Genomic DNA, 15,114 nt, shown 5'->3' with positions numbered 1-15,114 from the left:
CATCGTGTAACATTTAAATAATTACTACTAATAAAATAATCATAATAATTAAATTCATGGAAGCTGATAGGATCACCAAGTGAAGTAGTAGAAAGGGAGAGGGACTAGGATAGAACTCTGAGAAGCTATGTTTAGAGGGCATGATCTAGATGGGGATCCAGCTAAGTGACAAGGAAAGGGTATTTATATAGGGAGAGAACCAGGAGATGGTATCATCTGCCCATATTTTGAATTTTCTTTCTTTTCACTCCTGTATTTGAATTTCAAAGTTTCTACACAGCTTTGCTTTTTATCAGAAATGTTTGTAAGTCCTCTATCTCATTAAAGATTCATTTTTTCTGCTTTACTAGAATATTCAGTTTTGCTGCAAAAATTATTCTTGGCTGTGAGCCTAGATCCTTTTCCTTCTAGAATATTTTATCCCAAATTCTCTGCTTCTTTCTAGGTCAGCCACTAAATCTTTTCTGGAGTTTTTGTTTGGGGGTTTCTTTCAGGTGATTAATAAATTCTTTCTATTTCCACTTTACCCTTAGTTCTAAGAGAGCTGAGCAGTTTTAAGATTTCTTGAAATATGATTTCTAAACTAATTTTTGTCCATGGTTTTTCAAATAGTGCAATGATTCTTAATTATTTTTCCTCAAGTGAAATGAGCAGAACCAGGAGATCATTATACACTTCGACAACGATATTGTATGAGGACATATTTTGATGGAAGTGGATTTCTTTGACAAAGAGACCTGAGTTTCAATTGATAAATGACGGACAAAAGCAGCTACACCCAAAGAAAGAACACTGGGAAACGAATGTGAACTATGCATTTTTGTTTTTCTTCCCGGGTTATTTATACCTTCTGAATCCAATTCTCCCTATGCAACAAGAAAACTGTTCGGTTCTGCAAACATATATTGTATCTAGGATATACTGCAACATATCCAACATATAAAGGACCGCTTGCCATCTAGGGGAGGGGGTGGAGGGAAGGAGGGAAAAAAAAAATCGGAACAGAAACGAGTGTCAATATAAAGTAATTATTAAATAAAAATTTTAAAAAAATTATTTTTCCTCCTTGATCTGTTTTCTAGGTCTGTTTTGTTTTCTTTGCTATAGGCTGCTTTAGATTTTCTTCTCTTTTTTTCCCCCAGACTTTAATAGTTCTTACTGCCTCATGCAGCCATTGGTTTCTATTTGTTCCATTCTAATTTTCAGGCAACTTATTGTAAGATTTTCTATTATATGTGTCATGCTATTAATTCCCTTTCTCTTTCATTCTGTGCCCTCCCCTATTTTTCTCCAATCTCATTTAATTTATAAAAACATTTTTAAACTTTTTAAAAACTCTTGTTTCATCTCTTTCAGGAAGTCTAGCTGAATTTTTATTCAGATAACTTCCTCTGAGGCTTTGCCTTTATTTTGGATCCATTTCTTCTTGATTTGTTTTTTGAGTTTCCTTGCCATCATAAGAGCTCCCTTTTCTTTATTCATTCTTCCAGTCTGTTTCCTGATTTTGAACTTGTTATTAGAGGTAGGTTCTATGGCACTTCCAGAGGGAAGGTCTGTATTGGTCCTATTGTTGCTTTCTTGGGATATTGAATGTTGTATTATTCCAGGATTTTAGGGACAGGTTGAGGAGCTGCAGAGTAGTCTGATTGCTTACCCTCTTGTCCCAAGTTCTACAAGTTCCTGACCTGAGGTTGGGTCTGAACAAGAGTAAACTATTGATAAATTCAGCCCCTCTTCACCAAGTAGAAAGATCTGTTGGTTCAAAGAGGCAGAATTGTAGGCTTTACTTTAGTCTGGGATTTGTGTTCTGGTAATCTGAAGGATGTATCATATGTTGGAAATGAAATTCTATTCTAAATCTGGTATCTGAGCCACACTGCTGCTGCCAGCTGCCATTTGCTTCTGAGTGAACTTTCTTCTTTCTTGGTATTTCATCTATTCCCTATCTGGGAATGCCGCTCCCTTGTGCAAGCTAGGTTTGTGACCCAGAAATTGGTAGTAGTGCTGAACCAAAAAGGACCCTGTACGTTTCTCACAAGAACCTGAACTTTGCCTCACATACTAGATCAAAGTGATAAGCATGACCATAGACTGACCTTGCCAATTTCTGTTCTTCTGCATACTTGGACATCACACTTGTGAGGTGCTTCTACAGATAAGATCAGTTATTGTTCTCCAAAAATGCTGAAGGAATACTGAAAGATTCCCTTAAGTCTATTCCCATCTGTATTAGAAATGCTAGCTTTGGCAATAAGAGTTGAGAAAGAGATTAAAGGAATAAGAATAGGCAATGAGGAAACCAAATTATCACTCTTTGCTGATGATATGATGGTATACTTAGAAAACCCCAGAGATTCTACCAAAAAGTTATTAGAAACAATCTACACCTTCAGCAAAGTTGCAGGATATAAAATAAACCCACATAAGTCATCAGCATTCTTATATATCACTAACAAAACCCAACAGTTAGAGATACAAAAAGAAATCCCATTTAAAGTAACTACTGATTGTATAAAATATTTAGGAATCTATCTGCCAAGGGAAAATCAGAAACTTTATGACCAAAACTACAAAACACTTTCCACACAAATTAAGTCTGATCTAACCAACTGGAAAAATATTAAATGCTCTTGGATTGGGCGAACAAATATAATAAAGATGACAATACTACCTAAATTAATCTACTTATTTAGCGCTATACCAATCAGACTCCCAAAAAACTACTTTGATGAATTAGAAAAAATAACAACAAAATTCATATGGAAAAACAAAAGGTCAAGAATTTCAAGGGAATTTATGAAAAAAAAATCAAATGAAGGTGGCCTTGCTGTACCAGATCTAAAATTATATTATAAAGCAGCAGTTACTAAAACCATCTGGTATTGGCTAAGAAATAGACTAGTTGATCAATGGAATAGGTTAGGGTCAAAGGACAAAACAGCCAATAACTTTAATAATATAGTGTTTGACAAACCCAAAGACACCAGTTTCTGGGATAAGAATGCATTATTTGACAAAAATTGCTGGGAAAATTGGAAATCAGTATGGCAGAAACTAGGCATTGACCCACACTTAACACCGTACACCAAGATAAGGTCAAAATGGGTTCATGATCTAGGCATAAAGAATGAGATGATAAATAAATTGGAAGAGCATAGGATAGTTTACCTGTCAGATCTGTGGAAGAGGGAGGAATTTATGACCAAAGAAGAACTAGAGATCACTATTGACCACAACATAGAAAATTTTGATTATATCAAACTGAAAAGTTTTTGTACAAACAAAACAAATGCAAACAAGATTAGAAGGGAAAAAATAAACTGGGAAAACATTTTTACAATCAAAGGTTCTGATAAAGGCCTCATTTCCAAAATATATAGAGAACTGACCCTAATCTATAAGAAATCAAACCATTCTCCAATTGGTAAATGGTCAAAGGATATGAACAGACAATTCTCAGACGAAGAAATTGAAACTATTTATAGACATATGAAAATATGCTCCAAATCATTATTAATCAGAGAAATGCAAATTAAGACAACTCTGAGATACCACTACACACCTGTCAGATTGGCTAGAATGACAGGGAAAGATAATCTGGAATGTTGGAGGGGATGTGGGAAAACAGGGACACTGATACATTGTTGGTGGAATTGTGAACACATCCAGCCATTCTGGAGAGCAATTTGGAACTATGCTCAAAAAGTTATCAAATGTGCATACCCTTTGATCCAGCAGTGTTTCTACTGGGCTTATACCCCAAAGAGATACTAAAGAAAGGAAAGGGACCTGTATGTGCCAAAATGTTTGTGGCAGCCCTGTTTGTAGTGGCTAGAAGCTGGAAAATGAAAGGATGTCCATCAATTGGAGAATGGTTGAGTAAATTGTGGTATATGAACATTATGGAATATTATTGTTCTGTAAGGAACGACTAGCAGGATGAATACAGAGAGGACTGGCGAGACTTACATGAACTGATGCTGAGTGAAATGAGCAGAACCAGGAGATCATTATATACCTCAACAATGATACTGTTTGAGGATGTATTCTGATGGAAGTGGACCTCTTCGATAAAGAGAGCCTTAATTGATCAAAGATGGACAGAAGCAGCTACACCCAGAGAAAGAACACTGAAAATGAATATAAACTGCTTGCATTTATGTTTTTCCTCCCGGGTTATTTATACCTTCTGAATCCAATTCTCCCTGTGCAATAAGAAAATTGTTTGGTTCTGCACACATATATTGTATCTAGGATATACTGCAACCCATTCAACATGTAAAGGACTCTTGCCATCTCGGGGAAGAGGTGGAGGGAGGGAGGGGTAAAATCGGAACAGAAATGAATGCAAGGGATAATGCTGTAAAAATTACCCTGGCATGCGTTCTATCAATAAAAAATTATTTAAAAAAAAACTAACAGAAATTATATAATTATATCAATGGATGGAGAAAATGCTGTCAACAAAATATAGCACCCATTTCTATTAAAAACACTAACAAAAAAAAAAAAAGTCTATTCCCATCATTGTATACATTCTAAGCCCATTCCCATCATTGTATGTATCGGGTTATTGCTTTAGGCTGTGAGAAATATAATTTTTTGTATAATAGCTGCCTGATGACCTGCCTAAATATATTCTTTTTGCTTCTGTATCACCTGCTTGCTTTGCTAGTTACAATCCTATATAAATGCTGTGCCTCAGTCACTTTATGCTGAATGATTTTGAACATGAGTTCCATTTGGTCAGCTAGTCTAAACTCTCCACAATAAGATTAAAAACCAGTCTCTGTCTTGCCTCAATTTCTCTAGCATTATAGTAGGACATAAAGCTGCCAATTTGTATCTGTTACAAATGGAGTGCTAGTATGTGGCTAGATCCTGTTATATAGCCACTCTATAGATAGTGGAGTACTCAGCATGAGACGGATCCTAATCCCAGGATCAGAAGACCTCTATGCCTATCTCCCTCTACCAAACTGGGCTGCACATAAGACTCACTATGATGTTTTCTGGATTTCCCTATCTGAATCCTGATAGGGAAACCCAGAAAACATAACAGTTACTACCGTTCTATTATCTTGGCTCTACACACTCACACACGCACATACATACACATTTATATTTACTTCTTTTTTAGATGATTATAGTAATTTATTGTTTGATAAACCAAAATACTCCAGCTTTTTTTCTCTTTTTTAAAATTATAGCTTTTTATTGACAAAACCTATGCATGGGTAATTTTTCACCATTGACCCTTGCAAAAACTTCTGTTTCAACTTTTCCCCTCCTTTCCTCCACCCCCTCCCCTAGATGGCAGGTAGTCCCATATATGTTAAATATGTTAGCGTTATATTTACTTTTAAAAAAACCTCTCTGCATGTCTTAGCAATTTATAGTTTCATATACAATTCTCTCTGTTCTTTTCATTAGGAAATATTAGTACTTAAAATATTTATCAATTTTATAATATAAAAAATAAAATGTCTTTAAAAGCAGAGGGGGTAGAGTGAGGAGATGGGGTTCTAGGGAACCTAATGGAAACTTAGAAAAGGGTTAGATATGGAGAATGATAGAGAAGTATGACTCTAAGGTTGACCTTAAAAAAATGTGAGGATGATGTTGTCTTTTAGAGATATAGGGAAGTTCTCCACTGAAGTCAGACATTATGCTTTTGAATCACAATTTTTTTTTCCTTTTTGGTGGATGGAGTATATTTTATTTTATTTGATTATTTCTTTATATATATATATATATATATATATATATATATATTTTTTTTTTTGCCGAGGCAATTTAAGTGACTTACCTAAGTAGCACAGCTAAAAAGTATTAAATTGCTGAGGTTGGATTTGAACTCAGGTCCTCCAGATTTCAGAACTGGTGCTCTATCCACTACAGTAACTACACCATCTAGATACCCCCAGATTCTTAAAAGGTATGTTGTGGAAAACAAGCTCTGAAAAGTCCTACCAAGCAAAAAATACAAAACAAAACAAAACTAAAAAACAAAAAACCTCTGGTATTAATCTTATGACAGACCAAGTCTGTTGTCCAAGGACCACTTAGCTAAATTTAGAGAAGCTCATTATTAGGTGGGTTACAGGATAATGAATTTTTCAGTCACAAGAACGTTCAAGAACTATCTACTAAATTGTGGGAATGTTGTGATCTCTGTTTGGAGTGAGAATTCATGCTGATAAAATCACTGATTCTTGAAATATCTCTCCTGGTATTGATTATTAACTTAGTCATCTAATTACATTGGCGGAAAAAGGAAGTGGTCACTTTTTTCCTACATATTTTCCGTGCTCTATAGCTAACATACCAATAAAATTCTATCGACTTTAAAGCCTCATTTAAATGTCAACTGCTGAATGTGCTGTTATTATTGTTATTTCATTAATACAAAATTTTCTGTACAATTTTATGGAAAAGAAACATAGATACATGGTAGCATCTAATTCAAAAAGTTTTATAGTAAAAAGGAATGCAAGAAATAGAACAGTGGCTTGAGGGAGAAACAGGTTCAAATGATAAGTAGTTCTAGAATTTTCTCCCACCACCTATATTTGTTTTTTCTAATATTTATACATGCTTAGGAGAAGCAAAGGAGCTTGTAGGAGAGAAAAAAATAAAGATATCAGAGAGAGGTGATAAATAGTTTAAGTTTTGCCTTTTACTAACAAAACTAGAAAACAGACAAATGTAAAGAAAGATGTTGAGGATAATTAAGAAACTCGAGCTAGTCCTCTACTCTGTGAAGTAAAATTAAACTAAATCTTCATCTAAAGACTTAGAGAGGCGAGAGAATGGATAAAATTGAGGAGAAGTTCCAAACAAATCCAATATACATTTGTTAAGCATATATTGTGTGCTAAGTACAATTCTAATCACTGGGGATACAATTAAGAAAGTTGTCTCTGCCCGCTAGCAGCTCACAATCTAATGGAGGTAGCCAACACACAAAAAGAGGCAGGAAAGTAGGAGTGGTTATCAGGGGCAGGAAGCAGACCTAGGAAAACACAGCATAGGAACATCTGGCCCTGGAATTAGGAGGACCCGAGTTCAAATGTAGCCTCAAACATTTGACACTTACATGCTGTATGATCCTGGGCAAATCACTTAATTCCACAACACTAAATTATTGGTCTAGTGATGCTATAACTGAGAGCATGCTGTAAGGATGTCAAAGGGTAGAAAAGTGCATCCATATGCCTATCTCAAAGACTCGTAGCAGTACTTTTTATGATAATTGGAAACAAAGTACATACTGATCAACTGAGAAATGACAACAAATTGTGGTATACAAATGTAACATTGTTATTCCATTTAAAAAAACTGAATATGAAAAATTCAAAGAGACAGGGAAGTCTTGAATCAATTGATGCATAGTGAAGTAAGAAAATAGGAGGAAAAAAAACATAAATCAACCACAATAATGCAGATGGAAAAACCACCATAAAGGCAACTGGACTCTGAATAATTGTGTTGATGAATCTTGATCTAAGGAGAAGTCTGGACATTTACCCAGGTAAGGCCCCTACTCCCCCACAAACACAATTGCTCCTTTTTGTCCTGTTACTGAAGCTGGAATTGAGTAATTGCTAATGGAGCTACCTAGTCCTATGCCCAATGCTAGCACAGGGGTCTCCCCAGAATTTCTTTTGGACCAGATATTAAGTTCCCTTATCCTCTCTGTGGCTAGGAGCTCCTAGTGCTACCTCCAAAGCCATTTTCTTTATCGTCTGCTCTCATCTAGCTCCTACCCCGGTGTCTTCAGGCTGGAAAATGACTCATTGTGACCTTTTGTTATTTAATTCACTCAAAATTCAGTTTGACATAATCTTAAAAGTTTGACAGGTATGTTGAAAGAATTAGGAAAAAATGAGAGAATGATCAGGAAATTGATAGATGACATTCACTAGGAACTCCAGAGGATTATAAATCTGGATGCCCCAAAGGAAGAGAGATTACTTAGTGACAATGATATAAAGGGAGTTTGGAAGTGGCAGTAAAGAGGAATAAGCATGGTGTTCCTCTTCCTGGCCCAATGTGTTGGTGTGCATGGAAAAAAACAACAACAACAACAACAACAACAACAACAACAACAACAAACAAACATCCACTACTGGAGAGGGTAACCAGGAATGCAGAGTCCTATGGGGGAAATTAAGATTCTCTGGATGAAATAAGATGGGAAGGATTTTAAGAGGAAGAAGCAGTTTGTTAATAAAGAATGTGAGTTCTAGAATGGAATGATGGGGGAAGGAGAGGACAGAGGTAGTGATTTGGTGGGATAGGAAAAAAGGAGTAGTCTGAAATGGATGAATATGAGAAATTATAGTGTAGTAGGCAGATAAAGAAGATTTTTAACTAGCAGTCTAGGACTCTGAATCATAATGATTTTGAGTGGAACCATAGACACAATAGATTGTCTCAACCTTCCCAATTACAAAAATAATGTTGAGTTAATGATCATTCCATGAGCAAAAAATGGAAAGTTGAATTATCCCATCTCTTTAGATATCTTGTCCTTTTAATCACTCTCTTCCTCTTAATTTGTCTTTACTATCCATTATTCCCCTGCATCTAAACATGTCCAAATCTTTTCCATACTCAAAAATTTTTTTCCTTGTACCTAATATCTTCAAGCTATGCTCCTTTCACAGTCAAACTTCAAGAAAAAGTTGTCTTCTTTAACAGCTTATATGTCATCATCTTCCCCTTCCATTTATTTCTCAACCCTGATTTCCCAGCACTCAATTGAAATGTGTGTGTGTGTGTGTGTGTGTGTGTGTGTGTGTGTGTGTGTGTATACAAAATAGATATGAGGTCATTGAGAAGGACATTAGTGTCTGTCAGGAATAAAAACTGTCTCCCATAGAATGTGGCATTTAAGTTAAATCTTGAAGGAAACTAGAGATACTAAGAGGCAGGTGTTCAGAAGGACTGGATTCCAACAAAGCCAAAAGCACAGAGGGGAGATGAAACATGATGTATGAAGAACATCAGGGTATTTTACTGGACTACAGAGCCCAGTCAAAGAAGAAGAGCAATGTATTTGTTAAGGTTGGAGAGGTAGGTTGAGGCCAGATTGTGAATGGCTTTAAAATGCTAAACACAGGAATTTACATTTTATCCTAGAAAACCCAGTGAGCCGCTAGAGTTTATTGAGAAAAGGCTCTCTCATGTTCCTTGAATGCCCTCCTTACCTCTACCTCTTAGCTTCCCTGTCTTCCTTAAAGACAGGTCAGATCCCACCTTCCAAATCCCACCATATCCTTTTTAACCTCCTCAACCTCTCACCTTATATATCTTATATGTATATAATTATTTACATATTGTCTTCACAGGTAGAATGTGAGCTCCTTAAACATAGTAGCAGTATTTTTGTCTCTTTGTATCCCTAATGTTTAGCACTATGTCTAGCATAGTTAGACTAGTCTGTTGACCAGTTAATTGACTGAACAGAACAGAACATTGAATTGAATTGAACAGAAATGTGTTTTAAGAAAATCAATTTGGCAACTATTTAGAAGAAGAATTGGAATGGAGAGAGAGTTGAGGCAGGGTCCAATTAAGAAACTGCTGCAATTGTTCAGGAAAAAGGTAATGAGAGGTTGAACTAGACATGTGGTTGTGCGGGTGGAAATAAGGGTACAGATATAAGAGGTGTTTTTGAAAAATAAACCCAATGGAAATAGAAATAGAAATAGCATCAGGTCTTCATAACAGTGATCATGTGGGGAGAGTTAGTAGTTCACTACTTCTATTACCTCTATTTCCATCTACAGACTAACAACATTTCTTCTTCCTTGAAAAAGGCTAGAGAAAAGAGTTCTTCATCCATTTGATATTTTGTATCCATACTCATTTTCAACTCAGCAGCCATTTAAAAGGTTTTCCATCACCACACAGAAGAGTAGGAAAAGAGAATAAGCATTTATATGCTTATTACACACTAGAAATTTTTATAAATATCTCATTTGAGTCCTGTAACAGCCCTGCGAGATAGGTACTATCCCATTTTACAGTTAAGAAACTAAAACAAGCAGAGGTTAAATGACTTGCATAGGGTCACATAGCTAGTAAGTGTGTGAGAGAGCAGATTTTTTTTTTAAATTTAAAAGCTTTTTATTTTCAAAACATATGCACAGATAATTTGACACCATTGACCCTTGAATAGTCTTGTATTTCAGATTTCCTTCTCCTTCCCCCCATCCCCTACCCTAGATGGCAAGCAATCCAAAATATGTTACATGTTAAAATATATGTTAAATCCAATATGTATAAATGTATTTATGCAATTATCTTACTGAACAAGAAAAATCAGATCAAAAAAAGAAAGTAAATGAGTAAGAAAACAAAAATGAGTGAGATGTTATGTTGTAATCCACATTCAGTTCCCATAGTCCTCTCTCTGGGTATAGATGGCTCTCTTCATCATAAGATCATTGGAATTGGCATTAATCATCTCATTGTTGGAAAGAGTCACCTTCACCAGAATTGATTGTCATATAATATTGATTTGCTGTGTACAATGATCCCCTAGTTCTGTTAATTAAGTAATTTAAGTAAGTTAACTAAGTAATTTCACTTAGCATCAGTTCATGTAAATCTCTCCAGTTCTCTCTAAAATCATCCTTCTGATCATTTCTCATAGAAACAATTATATTCCATAACATTCATATACCATAACTTATTCAGCCATTCTCCATCTGATGGGCATCTACTCAGTTTCTAGTTTCTTGCCACTATGAAAAGGGCTGCCACAAACATTTTTGCACATGTGGGTCCTTTTCCTTCCTTTAAGATCTCTTTGGGAGATAATAGACCCAATAGAAACACTGCTGGATCAAAAGGTGTGCACAATTTGATAACTTCTTGAACATAGTTCCAAATTGTGAGAGAGCAGATTTGAACTAAATTTTCCTGACTCAAGGTTCACTACTCTATCCATTGCACTACACTCCATCTAGGTAGAATGTCTCTCTACCAAAAGAATTAAATCAAATCAGTTGATTTCTGTAAACAAAAATTAAATAAGAGAAGGAAATTACAGCCAAATAGAAGGATGGATCAACTTTTTTTTCAAGAGACAAATAGAGGAATTTGTTTCATCTAACACCCAAAAGCAACTGAAAACATCATTTCATGGGACACATGGTCATTTTATATGGTCATATTCATAATAATTATTTTCAAAAAGACTATGAGCCAATATCTGTTGCAGAGAATTAAGAGGTAGAGAAATTCCATGAAAAATTTAAGACTTGCCAAAATAAGTCAACATATACTTTTTAATACCTGGTAACTTCAGTTTAATGATGGAACTAGTTGAGGATGACAAGAAGGAGATTAGAAAACATAGATCAGTAAGAAAAAGAATGAGAGAAGCCAAATGATTATATTCACACCAAAGCATATATATCTTGAATACTTTCTTCAAGGAAAAAAAATCAGTAGATGATAAACATGGTGATCACTGCAGACCATCACCAAAAAAGAAATAAAGCTGATTATATTTTAACAGGTAGGAAATGACTGGTTACTGCTGTGAGGGATGTAGAAAACCCTTACCCAAAATGACTACTCAGAGATCACTCAGTAGAAGGCAGAAAAGTTGTTTATTGAAAACCTCTGGAGTATGAGCCGTCCCATCCCGAGATAAAGCTTGCGGTAGGAGGGCTAAAGAAGTAGTAAAGATACATAGCTTTTATACCAGAAATTACATCACAAGTAAGAGAGCAATGAGAAGGGGAGAGGGAGGCATCTAATTGGTTGTTGCTATTTGGGGAGATTGGAATGGAAGGTTTCTGTTTCCCTGAAATATCCTGATTTCTAGAAAACAGAAAGTCAGGCCTTCAGGCTTAATCAAGCAGACAGTGGTTCAGCTAATAGACTAAATATGGATAAATGTCAAATACCAATCAATGTCATCAGCTCAGGTTAAGTAAATATGTTTCTTCTAGCTGGCCAAGGCTCAAGTAGATATGAACCTGCACATATTATACAGGTCATAGGGGAGACACAGAAATAATAAAATACAGAAAAAGAATTCATACATGCCTGTAAGTTCTTCACCTTCTCTATTCCCCACACTGCTAAAAGATTCTTTTTTGTTAACTTCAACTTTCTTTTTTAACTTTCAGCCTTAGCTCATTTTGAGCTTTATTATCCTTGCCACAGGATTGTACCATTCTTTGTTGTTTGGGCATAGAGACAAGCTAGGTGGCACACTGGATAGTATGCTGGGTCTGGAGTCAAGAATACTTAACTTTTTTAGTTTAAATCTGGCCTGATCCTAGATGCAACCCTGGACAAGTCACTTTTAAATGAGCTGGAGAAAGAAATGGCAAGTCACCGCAGAATCTTTGTTTTAAAAAAAAAAAAAAACTCAAATGGGATCACGGAGAGTCATATATGACAAATGGCCGAACAACAATAACACTTGCTTTTAACATCATCAACAATTAGTAATGTATGTAGGCATTTTCCAAGCTATACAAAATGTTTATGAGAATCATCTACATTGAGAGTGTCCTTGAAGAGGGCATAAGTAACTAAACATGTAGTCAGCAAGAATTTATTAAACATCGATTACATACCATCCACTATGCAAATCAATGATACAATATCTACTTGAAAAAAAATTTGACAATCCAGTGAGAGAAAAAACAAGAACATGCATAAGTATTATGGAAGAAATATAAGTACAAACTATTTAAATCCAGCATAATTTAAGAAGGAGTATAATGGCAGTTGAAAGGAACATGTGAGGCTTCTTGTGAAAGATGTGGGAATAACATTTTTAAAAAAGAGAGGAATTCTATGAGGTGGAAGTGAGGGCAAAGTTTATTCCAATCATCCAGGGATGACCTATGAAAAGGAATGGAGACAAAGAATTGAATGTCATGTTTTAAAAACAGGTATAAGGCCAATTTAAATCTTTGCAAAAAAGAAGAGAAATAATGTACAATGAGTCTAGAAAGATAGGTTAAGGCAAATTTATGAAGGGCTTTAAAAGCTAAACAGAATAATATATATGTATGTATTATATATACACATGTATATTATTATATGTGCATGTATGATATATTTTGTATGCATATATATGTATATGTATATAAAATTCTAGAGGCACTAGAAAGTTATGAAATTGATTAAGGAATGACATGGTTATATCTGTGCTTAAGGAAAATCATTTTGGCAGCAATGTGTAGGACGGATTGTGATGGGTAGAGACTTGAGGCAGGTGAGAAGTATCAGGGCCTGAACTAATGTAGTAACTATGTGAGTAGAGAGAAGGGATCTCATACTATCCTTTTGGAAAAGAGAGAGTGATGTGGATTAAATGATTACTATGATTAGATAAAGAACTGGTTGAATGATAGAAAACTAAGGGAAGTTTTTGTGTCAGTTAAGAAGAAAGTGTAGGGTGCTATGCCACAGGGACCTTTGCTTAGCTTTGTGCTGCTTAACATTTTTATTAATGACTTAAATAAAGATAAAACAATCAGCAAATAACCCAAAGCTAGGAGTGGTCACAAATACACAGAATGGCAGAGTAAAGTTCCAAAAAAGATCTAGACAGGCCAGAGCTTTGGATTGAATGAAATGAAATAATATTCAGTAATAATAAATGTAAAATCTTACACTTGGGTTACAAAAATTTCAAAAGTATAAAATAGCAGTAGGTATGGTTAGATAGCACTTTATCTCAAAAAGATTCGACAATTTTACTCTCCTCAAAGTTCAATGTGAGTTAGTAGTGTGACATAGCAGCAAAAAGAACTAAAAATATTTTGGCATTGTAGAACATTGTAGAACAAAAAATATCTATAATTCAAAGAATTGTAGCTTCAGAAAAAAAAAAAAGAGGCGATAATCCCTTTATACCTTGCATAGTTCAGAGCACATCTGGGAAAGGTTCCAGAAGAGGGCAAGTGATTGGGGATTGGGAGGAGAGAACTCTGAGTTCTATTATGTGAGGATTGGTGGAAATAACTGGAGATGTTTAACCTAGAGAAGAAAAAAATCAGAGGGGATATGATAGGTATTTGAAGAGATGTCACATTAAAGAAGTATTTGACTTTATTTTATTTAGCCCCAGAGGGCACAACCAGACATCATGGTAGAAGTTGAAGTTTGATGTCAGGAAACACATCTTAGCAATCGAGAGCTATCCACAAGTGGAAGGATTTGCTTGTATGTGGTGGGGGAGTGATTGGCTTCTCCTTGTTGGAAATGGAAGTCTTCAAGTAGACCACTAGTTGGATGTGTTATAGTAGAGGTTCCTTTTCAGATATGAATTGGATTAGAAGGCTGCTGAAGTTCCTTCAAATACTAGAATTTTGTGATTTTTGTGATACTTCTAGTAATCCAGATTCACAGTCCAGGAGTTATCTTAGATACTCTATCCACTCAGAAAGCATATCTATTTTACTTCCGTAACATCTTTCACATCTTTCCCTTTCTCTTCATTCCAGGTTGACTTCACTTATTTCCGACCTCACCTACATCACACCCTCTTCACTTTTTACCCAGACTACTAAAATAACTTAAAAATTGTCCCACCTGTTTCCAACCTCTTTTCTCCCCATTCCATCATCCACCCTGCACCTATGTTAATATTTGAAAAAGTCAATATTTTCTGACCATGTCATGTTCCATTCAATAAGCTTCATATTTCTTTTTGACTAAGTGCAGACTTTTCAAGTGGCTTGCAATGTAATGGTACATTAAATAGAGGCCAGGGCCTAGAGACAGGAAGCCCCGAATCCAAATTTAGTCTCAAATACTTAATAGCTGTGTGATTCTAGGCAAGCCCTTTAACCTCTGTCTGCCTCAGTTTTCTCACCTACAGAATAGGAATATGCTGTTAGTACAGTGCTTGGTACACATTAGAAATTATAGAAATGTTTTATTTCCTTCTCACATACAATCCTTCACAATCTGGCTCCAGACTTATTCTTGCACATTTCTCTCTGAACAACCCACATTCCAGCTAAATGGGTCTACTTGTTATTCCTTGTGTGGAACATTCCATCTCCAGTCTATGCACTTTTATAGGATCTGTCTCCCATATTTAGATTACATTCCCACCTCACC

This window comes from Antechinus flavipes, chromosome 2 (assembly GCF_016432865.1).
Source record: "Antechinus flavipes isolate AdamAnt ecotype Samford, QLD, Australia chromosome 2, AdamAnt_v2, whole genome shotgun sequence".
Taxonomy (NCBI): Eukaryota; Metazoa; Chordata; class Mammalia; order Dasyuromorphia; family Dasyuridae; genus Antechinus; species Antechinus flavipes.
The sequence above is the reverse complement of the archived record's forward strand: the minus strand, read 5'-3'. Positions refer to the sequence as shown.